The 11,349-nt window shown below is 45.2% G+C and overlaps 1 long non-coding RNA gene across 1 annotated transcript; it reads right to left on the bottom strand.

Annotated features, from left to right (window-relative positions):
* Positions 1-1,429: 1,429 nt before the first annotated feature.
* Positions 1,430-8,107, bottom strand: Gm39450. The gene is made up of 2 exons (XR_871330.3): positions 3,370-8,107; positions 1,430-1,785 (listed from the first exon to the last, which is right to left on the bottom strand). It is a non-coding gene; the product is annotated as a predicted gene, 39450 (long non-coding RNA).
* Between the last annotated feature and the right edge of the window lie 3,242 nt (positions 8,108-11,349).

Genomic DNA, 11,349 nt, shown 5'->3' with positions numbered 1-11,349 from the left:
GGATTATAATGTGTTAGAATATTTGGTTTTAAATATTGCTGTTTGAGTCACAACTTGCATTTCAAAGAAAAATCATTAAATGAATTTTGGCTGGAGATTAAGACACAGCTTCCAACAGTTTCTGAGATGACCCTAAACATCCTCTGCCATTTTGTACTGGGGATGTATGCAAAGCGGTTCCCTCAGCATTGACAGTTAGAAGATCAAACTGTCAATCAAATCTGAGGAACGTTGAAGGTACTCTGTATCCTGTGGTACCACATATCCAGTCAAGATGGAATTTTCCATGTAAAAATAAGGCATCCATCCCACTAGTATGCAAAGATGCATTTGTTGTAATAAATAGAAAAATCTGGATGTATATCTAGGAATCTACTTAAGACAAACGTCATCAAGATTCGTTGGCAAATGTTTGTTTTTATTCCTATTCTACATCTATGTTGTTATTTGTATCCATGCCTGCATGACTAGGGTCACATAAACATTTCTCAGGCAGAAACAAGTAATGGGTAGAAAGAGTTGAAGGAACCATATGTCCTAGAGGAGACAGACTTCAGTGGGGACTTGTGAGTAAATATATTCATACTAGTGCTACGGGAGTGGAATGTCTAAACACAAGAAAATAAATATGCTTGGTGAATCATCGGATGGCTCAGGCTGCAGTCCTTATAGGCAAGGACACTGAGGAAGTGGCTGTCTTCTCTGATATGGGTTTATCCTGAAGTTAGTGGGACTCGTTTAGCAATTGTGTAGATGCTAGCATTACAGTTGCATACATGTCTTCCTCTGCTGCTAGACTGCGGAGGAGTCGAGTGCAGAACACCCATCTGATTTATAACGGTATTTTATAACACCATAAGTGTGTGCAAGCGACATCCTGTGGAATTACAGGTTATCTTGGAAAATATGTATGGGCTCAAACTTTGCTCAGTGGAATATCTTTTATATAATTATCTGTGTATCTGTTAAGTTTGTGCGCACATGTTCATGTGGGTTCATATGTATGTATGGAGTTTATACATATTCATGTGGATTCATACATGTGTATGCATGTGAGCTTGTATGAATATATTTATATGGGTTCACATGTATGTATGCACATAAGTCTGTATGTGTACATTCATGTGGGTTCACATGTATTTATGCAGGCATGCGCATGCATGCATGCATGTATGTATGTATTTATGTATGGAGTTCGCACATATTCATACATATGTATGCATGTGAGCTTGTATGCATATATATATGTGGATTCTCATGTATGTATGCAGGCATGCATGTATGTATGCATGCATGTATGTATGTGTGTATGTATGGAGTTCGCACATATTCATACATATGTATGCATGTGAGCTTGTATGCATATATATATATGTGGATTCTCATGTATGCATACATGTAGAGAAGAGGTTACTGTCAGGTATCATTCTTCAGGAACCATCCAGTTCACTTTATTTTTCAAGGCAGAGCCTCTCATTTGGCCTGAAGTTCACCAAGCAGGCACGGGTGGCCTGCCAGCGAGCCTCAGGGATCTGCCTAGCTCATTACTGGGATTACAAAATACTTCTCTGTGTAGGTTCTAGGAATCGAACTTAGGTCCTTCTGTTTATAAGTTGAGCACTTTATGGGCTGGACTCTCTCGGTCGCTCCTCCGTGATCTTCTTGATCAGCAGAACAAATTCTCCAGCTTACAAAGAACGCAAGCCTTCAAAAGAAGCCACCAGAGCTTGGCACGATGATGGGAAAGCATCCCTCTAACTGAAGTGGAAATGGATCTCGTTATACCTGAGAATCGACATAATACATGAGCTCGCCCCTGTGTAGGGCATCCAGTCTACACAGCAGGCCTCATCTGACCTGGTGGATCTACCCAGAATCACTCAAATCTCCCTTCTTTGAAATAGCTGGCGTCAGCTCTCATGGTCTGCTGAGTGTCACTCGAGCCCTTTCTGAGGCTTGTTGTCCTTCCTCCCGTGACTTATTTCCCAGACTGACCGCTATTCTTTTATCTTTGCAAGTGTCTCCTTTGGCAGTTTCTCTTAATACTCTCTCCAGAGGCAGATGTATGAGCTAGGGTCTGAGCAGTGCTGAGCACAGGGCGTATCGTGAGCTCTGCACAGCTGTGAGACTGTGAACTATAGAAGGGCATTTGGCAAATGAGGCAGATGGAGGCTGGCTCCAAGCTACCAAGCCAAATGCTGTGTGTGTTTGTGTGTGTATATGTGTGTGTGTGTGCATATGCATGGTATGTGTGTATATTAGATATGCATTTGTGTATATGATGTGTGTATATGTGTATGTTGTGTGAATGTGTGGTGCCAATGGTATGTGTGAGTGTGTACATGTGTGTATCTATTTTATATTTGTGTATGTCTATGAAACATGTATGTGTATGTCTATGGTATGTGTGTGTATATATCTGGTAGGTGTATCTATGGTGTGTGTGTGTTCATATATATAAGCATAGGTATGCATACTCCATGGTACACATTTGGAGGTTAGAGGACAAGCTTGGGTGTCAGTCCTTGTCTTCTACCTTGGTTGAGACAGGGGTCTCATTACTGCTGAGTATGTTATGTTACTAAGAACCTGTCTTAACCAAGGTTTTTGTTCCTGTGAGGAGATACCATGACCAAAGAAGCTCTTAAAGCATTTAGCTGGGGCTGGCTTACAGTTTAGAGATTCTGTCCACTGTCATCATGGCAGGAAGCATGGCGGCACACAGGCAGACATCATGCTGGAGAGATAGCTGAGAGATCTGCATCCAGATCATCCGGCAGCAGGAGAAGCCAGACTCTGAGCCTGGCTTGAGCACATGAAATCTCAAAGTCCATCCTCAGTGACACACTTCCTGCAACAGGCCACACCCACTCCAACAAGGCCACACCTACTCCAACAAGGCCACACCCACTCCAACAAGGCCACACCCAGTCCAACAAGGCCACACCCACTCCAGCAATGCCACACCCACTCCAGCAATGCCACACCTCCTAATAGTGCCACTGTCTATGAACCTACAGAAGGTATTTTCACTGAAATCACCACAGAGCCTCTGAGGCTTGCCCTGTCCTTTCCTTACACTTCCACAGAAAGAAGGCTGGAATTCCAGATGCAGGCTCCTGTGTCTGGATTTTATGAGTCTCTGGGGATCTGAGCTCAGGTCCTCATACTTGTGAGGCAAGCACTTTACTACCTGAGAATCTTTCCAATCTCTTGTTTTGATTTTGTTGTAGGTATCTGGCCCAGGGCCTTTACCCATGACAAGTGGTATGCACTCTACCATTGAACGTGTGGTCCCCTGCCCTCTGCTCCCAAATTCTGGCATTAGATTCTGCCATCACACCTGCCTAAGGACCTCTATTTTCTTACCAACACAAAGGCATCAAATGAGCTTGACATTCCTGAATTCATCACTCCACCCTCTTCTTACACCGTGGCTTAGACACTGTACATCTTAATAACACAGAAGCAATTCTGAGCCAGTTGTCAGTCACATCAAGCTGCAGTCATTTGGCCTTGTGAGTAAGTCTAGTCCCCTGCCTGTACTTAGGTAAGCTTCTATCCAGCCAGATTTCTCTTATTGTGCTTGAAATTGATGGATGTTATTGAGAGGATAAAAACTTTCTACAACTTGTACGGATCTTCTTCCACATCAACACAGAGGCATCAATCAACACTCTATAGAAATGTGAGTTTCTAGTCAGTCCACTAGACTTCTGGCCATCTCTCTCTTTTTTTTTTTTTAGATGTCAGCTCAAAACAGTAAAATCTTCTCTCTAGCGCGTTACTTTCTACCCGTGACGCTGTCCAGAATTAAGGAAAATTAAGTTGGGTTTTTATAAAGCAACTTCAAATTATTTAGTTCCCATACTAAAACTTCACGATGGCTTGATATCAACCACACCATTGTCCGAACTCCACTCCCGTTCCCTAGTGCTCATTTCCCGGTTCTTTGGAAAATCAGGACACCTTTTCACACCAACATCCCGACGTTGCTACCTCTTCTCCACCTGTAAAGATGCTCTTCAGTCCCTGCGCAGCTAAGTCTTTCCTGGCGCTTCACAGGAGCTAAAGAAGAATAGTGGGAACTCGAGGGTGGGACTGTGGTTCCGTTCGTCCCAGAGGTTTCTGAGAGCCTCCTTCCCAAAGGCTTCGGACAAGAGTCAAGGGCGGAGTGATACAGCAGACTGGTTCTAGCACGCTTCTGGGTTAAGTCACGATCACACGGCCTGCAGCTGGCGTGTTATTACTGGCACACAGCGTCTCCCCTGCATCGCTAGATGTGTTCAAAGAACATGTATTACTTCTGGCATTTATAAAACCCTTATAAAAATTCCGAGAGAATGAGAGTCCCTTTGCTCTCTCTGCAGCCACCCTGTCGTCAAGGCCTGCAGTGTTTTAGAATCCAGTCGCCGCACTGGTTGGATTCTCAGAACGCAGCCAGCCAAGTGCTCTGTTTCTATTTCCTCTTCATCTGTTTGACATTGTAAAGAAATCTGACAGCCCCATTAATAAAATGAGTCTCCAGCACTTCAAGGGCGGCAAAGGAGTGATGGATAGCTGCCTCCTTTGCTAACCTTGGCGCATCCGTGTGTGATTGTATTGAGGGAGCTGCTGTGTTCCCCTCTGCTTTTATTTGACCAATTTCCAGGATCCACACAGGCGGAGACCACAATGTCTTCTTCCTCCACTAAATTCTTCCAGGGCCTCCTCAGGTCCTGGCAACCAGAAGCTATGGAACAAATTCTTAAAGCTAACAGATGAGAAAACACGACTGTTTTTGCTACACGTGGCCCGTTTAACTGATAGAGCACATGACAGGGACAGTTGAGTGTCATGCCTCTTACTTCGGTGTTACTCTTCTCACATTGGATCTTTAAAAATGTTTTATCAAAGTACTGCTGCGGCGCCGTCAGATAATTTACCGGCCGGACAGGTCATCGTGTGACACAGCTGGATAGGCCTATTGAGGGAAAGGGCGCTGGTGTTTCTTCCCCCACACCTTCGACCCTTTGCTTTCTCTGCCTTAGCTATCTCCGTGGCCATGGAGAATCCCTCCTTTTGCTATCTGCCACATCAGTCCAGGCTCCATCTTGCCTCCTCGCATTCTGGTTTTTCTGATGGCTCTGGTTGGGTAAGGAGGTGCAAAACCTGTAAGAGGCGGAGCCTAGCTGGTGGAAGTGGCCAATAGGATGGACCTTTGAAGGCTGCAGGCCCGCCTCCTGCCTTCTCCCCTTTCATCACTGCTTCATGTGTTCTGCCCTGTTGTACCTCCCCGTGCCAGGGTGGGCTCAATGTTTCTAAAAACGTCACCCAAAAGAAAAAAAATTTCCCTGTAATTCTTCCTGTCGAGTATGAGAAGTAACGGATGTACCCCCCCCAAACTGGGTATATTCATAATTTCCTTTTGCTTTGAATACTCATTTCACTATCAGCCCATCGATGGAGCTTCCAGCCCACACGGGTGCTTGGTTAGTACTGTATTTTTTTAAAATGTTTATTTTTCATACGGTCACTGGATATTTTAAAATTATCATCATTATGTATGTATTTATTTATTTCATGTGCCTCGGTGTTTTGCCTGCATTCATGTCTGTGTAAGAGTGTTGGAGGCCCTGGAACTGGAGTTACAGACAGCTGTGAGCTGCTGCGTGGGTGCTGGGAATTGAACTCAGGACCTCTGGAACAGCAGCCAGTGCTCTTAACCCCTGAGCCATCTCTCCAGCCCTATCTATGGGATATTTATGACAACATCTATTTCTTTCTCTAAAATTCTCCTGTTTCACTTGAGCTACTTCCCTTTTAAAATTAATTGTATTTTTTTTAATGGAGTCTCATTTAGCCCAGGATGTCCTTGTCCTTGAATTGGCTCTGTAGCTACAGATAACCTCAATTCCTGATCCTCCTGCCTCTGCCTCCCTAATGCTTGGATTACAGGCATGTGCACCACTAGTGTTTGTTTGTTTGTTTATTTATTTATTTCCTGGAACCATGATTTCATGGACCTCATTTGATCTGATAAGCAAAGGCATTACGACTTCCTTCCCATTACACTGAGCCCCCAAGACTAGTGTCATTGGCATTGGACTTTCCTCAGAGCCGACTATCTGCGTCCCTCACTTCATAGGCCCTTGGACTGCTGTGTGGGAGGAGACAGACATTTCCCTAGGCTCTTCCAGCTTACTGACAGAGTCATAAGCCAAACCCCCATGTCTATTTCAGTCAGGGTTCCAAGCTACCAGGACAAAACAAATGTCAAATGTCTAATACAGCGCAGCTCACAGTCATGTGTGTGATGTGAACGCTCAAACAATTTTGTGTTTCTAAAGGAAGACATGGAAACGGGCTGATGCTGACGCAATTCCCAGCCCTTCCAAGTGGTGTCTGAAAGCCCCGTGCGTGAGTGAGACGGCCAGAGTGGCAGCTGGGAAGCAGCATTGTAGACTAAACCTTACAGCTATACAGAGTGACCCCCTGTATCACTGCAGAGCTCTGTGCATTCCAGCAGAGACATAAATCATAAGAGGCCCACAGAGCCTGCCATGTCTCCAGGCAGCCTATTGCTCTTTTTACCCTCCCCAATCTTAGCACAATCCACAAGGAAATGAGAAACAGGGAAACCGGAAAGGTACAGCACGCACTCTGTGTTAAATGGTCATTCAGACAGAAGAGACAAAGTCAAAGTTTTGATATTAGAACTATGTTGTCCTGAACATTCAGTTGTAAACATCGTGTTAGGGTCCAAGAATCACTGAAGGAAGACCCCAGACTCAAATAGTTTGCAAAGGCAAAGAACATTTATTCTGCAGAAATGCCCTGCACACTGGGGTCAACCATTCATCAAAATGGCAATGACTTTAAGGGGCTGATATGTCCCTTTTTATGCAGGCTAGGGGAATTTTCTAGAAGGGTTAGGTAACCTCCAATATGATTGGTAAGGGCAAGGCAGTCACATTAGAACAATTTTGATTGTACTATGGCTTGTATGTTAGTTCTATTATGATTGGTGAGACCTTGAAGATGTTCAGAGACCAGGTCAGCTCTGGCCTTGCTATCTCCTCCAGCCAGGTGTCCCAGAAGCTGACTCAGCTCCAGACTTGTCCTCCCTGTGTCAGGGCCGTCGTTGACGAAAGGCCCATTGTCAGTGGCTCCTTCTGAGGAGCCCAGTCTGCCTCCCAGGGAATTGAAATTTTTATTTCCAAGGTTTTTAGACCTTTCAGGAGCATTTAGTAAGAAATAAATATCCTCATTCTACAAAAGCAGGTCTATAAAACAACTTAAACCTTGTAACTCACTCTTGCAGTCTGGTCAGTCTTTGAGGTAGTCTTGGTACCCCGGAGTCTGTGGCCAACATAGCATACTGCGTGGCTTGGGGCAGAACCTGAATTTCCAGGGAACATGGGACCATCTATGGAGCCGTGCGGTTCACTGGAAAATATGGACATATTCCATGGAAGTGTGGACAGCAAAGCTCTGAAGCTCTACCAAGCCTAGAGAAATAACTGCTTCAAGTGAACCTTCTCCTTGGACAGACAGACAATCTCTGTGACTTGACAGGTTACTCTTTGTCTCCACTTCCTTGGATGGAAATATATAAATCCCACCAGCTCCTATTTTAGTATCTTCAATAGGATCCCTGTCAGATCTGCCAGCACACAGGGGTGTGATTTCTACCCAGCTCCGTGTCCCTGTAGTGCAACAAGCTAAGAGGTCAAGAGAGATCCAACCGGGGCTCTTCTGATTTTCTAGGCATAATAATGAGTCCACCTCCCCTTCCTTCCCTAAAGCATCAAGGAGAGCTGGGAGCTGCTGTATGGTTTTTAAATAACGAGCAGTCGTAGATTTAGGCTATAACTTAATTTTGCAAGTAACGGCTGTGATGTGTAACAAGTGTGGGGCATTCTGCCAGATGTTTTCAGATTCTCAGAATACCTGCTTCCCCTCTGCAAGAGGTGAAGGAACACAAATCTATTGTCAGTAAAATAAGCATAGCAAGGCCGTACATGTTATGAAAGACACATTGACCCTGTCACACAATTCAGTCAATGGTAATTAAATAGAGAAGGTGATTAAAGCAAGCATGGGAGGCTTTAATTATTTCCTTCCTTCCTTCCTTCCTTCCTTCCTTCCTTCCTTCCTTCCTTCCTTCCTTCCTTCCTCCCTCCCTCCCTCCCTCCCTCCCTCCCTCTCTCCCTTCCTTCCTTCCTTCCTTCCTTCCTTCCTTCCTTCCTTCCTTCCTTCCTTCCTTCCATCTTTCCTTTCTCCCTCCCTCCCTCCCTCCCTCCCTCCCTCCCTCCCTTCCTTCCTTCCTTCCTTCCTTCCTTCCTTCCTTCCTTCCTTCCTTCCTTCCTTCCTTCCTTCCTTCCTCCCTCCCTCCCTCCCTCCCTCCCTCCCTCCCTGCCGCTCTCCCTCCCTTCCTTCCTTCTGCCCTTCCCAAGTGGGGTGGTAAAAATGGCTGGCACATATTTTCATTCATATTCATTGAATATTCAAATGAGCTCAAATAAGTTGGGTCAGAGGCTGACTTCAAGTTAACATTAAGTCTTTTAACAAATGGAAAGCTTGAGGGGAGAAAAAGGAGCCTCAGTGTGTGCCTTAGCAAGCCTGGAAAAAGGAGCCTCAGTGTGTGCCTTAGCAAGCCTGGAAAAAGGAGCCTCAGTGTGTGCCTTAGCAAGCCTGGAAAAAGGAGCCTCAGTGTGTGCCTTAGCAAGCCTGGAAGGGCCCTGGAGAGCACAGGAGGGATTACATGCAAGAATTAGGTGCTAAGAGGAAACACTTTGTAAGACCTGGGTGTGGAGGGGAAAGTTTAGAAAGAACTCTATTTCTCAGAAACCTTTAGTCAGTCTCGTTGATTTTTACAATACTATTGTTTGTCACGTGTTGCAACGTGTTGCAAATGTTATCTGTTGCTTTCCTTCAAGGTGGTGCTGGATTCTGAGTGTCTACCTTGACCCTACTGAGAAACACAAACCCCATTTCTCCAAACAGTAGCTTCAAGGGCAACTTGATCCTCTTCAGTGAGTTGTCATTCCTTCTCCACACACCTCAAACATATCACTTGTGGCTATGAGCAATGTTAGTCCCAGAACTATCATAGGGAAGAGAATTAATGGATCAAAAATGCGAGTCATGGGCTGGAGAGATGACTCAGTGGTTGGCAGCACTTACTGCTGTAGCAGAGGGCCAGGGAATAGCTCCCAGTGCCCACAGGGAGGCTCACAAGTGAAGGTGGCTCCAATTCACAGGGGTCCAGTTCCTCTTCTAACACCCACGGGTGCCTGCACACATGCTATGTAAATACTCACACGTGGGCACGCCCACATGCACATAAATACATAGTTTATTAATGCAAGTTATCTCATGCATTAGGTTTCAAAAAAATTAATCCCTCGGGTTGTCTCAAATATAAACTATTACTTAATTTTATATAATGGAGAAAAACGGTTAGTGTTTCTCGTCCTTCTCTTTATCAATAAACTAAAACACAGCCACCTCAGCCTCATCAGTCATGGACAACAAAAGTGGCACCGGCCTGTTGCTTAATTTGGAATATATTGATGGGACTGATACAGAGGGAGAACTCTTAGTAAGTTCAGAGTTTAATGGCAATGAGGACGACATGGGGCGTCTAGTGGGAAGCTAGAGAGCCCGTCGGTACTGTACTCCTCTGCTGAGGACGACATGGGGCGTCTAGTGGGAAGCTAGAGAGCCCGTCGGTACTGTACTCCTCCGCTGAGCCGTAAAAACATTTATCTGCATCTCCATGTTAATGTCTGCTGAATTTATGCTTTAAATGTTTTTTGTTTGTTTCCTGGTTACACATAATCCTTACAACAACAAAGGCTTATTTACGAGTTCCCCCTAAGAACTTTCCTCCCTACATCCCATCTGACTGAAAGAGCAGGTCCTCTGAGGGAAAATTCCTAGCAAGAGTTTTCAGCCCAGACAGGGACTGGAACTTGGAGTTGGGCCTTGGCATGACATAGCAGACAGTGATCGAGTGGCCTGGGTGTCACTTAGCTCATTTCCATACAGTCCTGGTGACAGCTCGAGGCCTGCTTTGATTTGAGTCTGGAGCAAACACTGGAGTAGACACTTCTCTGTCCATCCTCGCCCGTGAAGATGTGGTGCATGCTGGGATTGTATTCTGGTTTCCTGGCTCCGAGGCTGAGAATCAATCCCTCTGTACTCAGCTTCCACAAAAACCATGGAACCTGAGCACCCCTGTAGAATTTGACTCACAGAAGAGCCTGTGCATATTGGGTTGGATTGGCATTAACTTTAAACTTCACAGCTGTCAGCCTATGTATGTGTGTGTGCATGTGTATAGGCATGTGTGTGAATGTGTGTGTATGTATATACTTGTGTGTGTCTGTATATGTGTATATATACATATACATATATATATATGCATACTGTGAGTGTGTATGAATATATGCATGTATGTGTATGTGTGGGCACACATGTGTGTCTTTATGTTTGTGCACATGGCTGAGGGTATGCTTGTGTGTAGGCCAGAGAACATCCTTGGAGTTTCTGTTGAAGCTCAGTCCACCTTATTTTAAAACAGGTTCTCTCGCTCTCTTGGAATTGGCCAAGTGAGCGAGATGGACCATCCAGAGAGCCTCAGGGATGAGCCTGTCTCTGCCCTCCCAGGTCTGGGATTTCAGACATGTGACCCTGTATAGGTGGGATCCGGGAATCAGATGCAGGGGTGAGACTTTCATGCCTGCACAAGAAGCACTTTACTGATAAAACCATCTTCCCAGCTCAGCACTTGCCAAACATTTAATGTCAGCAATCATCTAGGTTTTTAGCTTCTTTCGAAAAACAGACAGGCCATTCCGAGGCCACTGCTTCGACCAAGTGGCCGTAGAAATGGGATCCAAGTTGAAGGAGCTTTGCAGTGTTCCCGCACTCCCTTCTTCTGTCTGGTTTTCTTCCCAGATGTATTTGTTCTGTTGATCACTGGGCTAAACAAAGAATCTCTACTCTCCAATGCTTGGGATTCGCAGGTTTTCAGTGTGGCATGATAAGCAGGTCCCCCTTTACTTCTTGTTTTTGACATCGATGGGAATGAACACCGTGAAGATGTGGCGGCTTTCTCATGGGGCAGTTCCCTAGCAAAGTGACATTTCAGATTCAAGGAGGCAAGCCAAGTCATAATTGGCCCTGTCACCATCTGAGGTTGACACTGGCACCTCTTGTGTTTGCCCTGGTTGAGTAATCTGTTTGTGTCTGAGGAGGCCACACACAGGCAGATGTGAGCTCTGTTTACATCCATTTTCTGCTTAGAAACTTGGTTCCTCTGGGTCACAGCTCTGGAACAACTGAAAGATTGGAAATTTA

The sequence above is a fragment of the Mus musculus genome, chromosome 9 (assembly GCF_000001635.26).
Source record: "Mus musculus strain C57BL/6J chromosome 9, GRCm38.p6 C57BL/6J".
NCBI lineage: Eukaryota > Metazoa > Chordata > Mammalia > Rodentia > Muridae > Mus > Mus musculus.
Note: the sequence above shows the minus strand (reverse complement) of the source record. Positions and strands in the feature narration are given on the sequence as shown.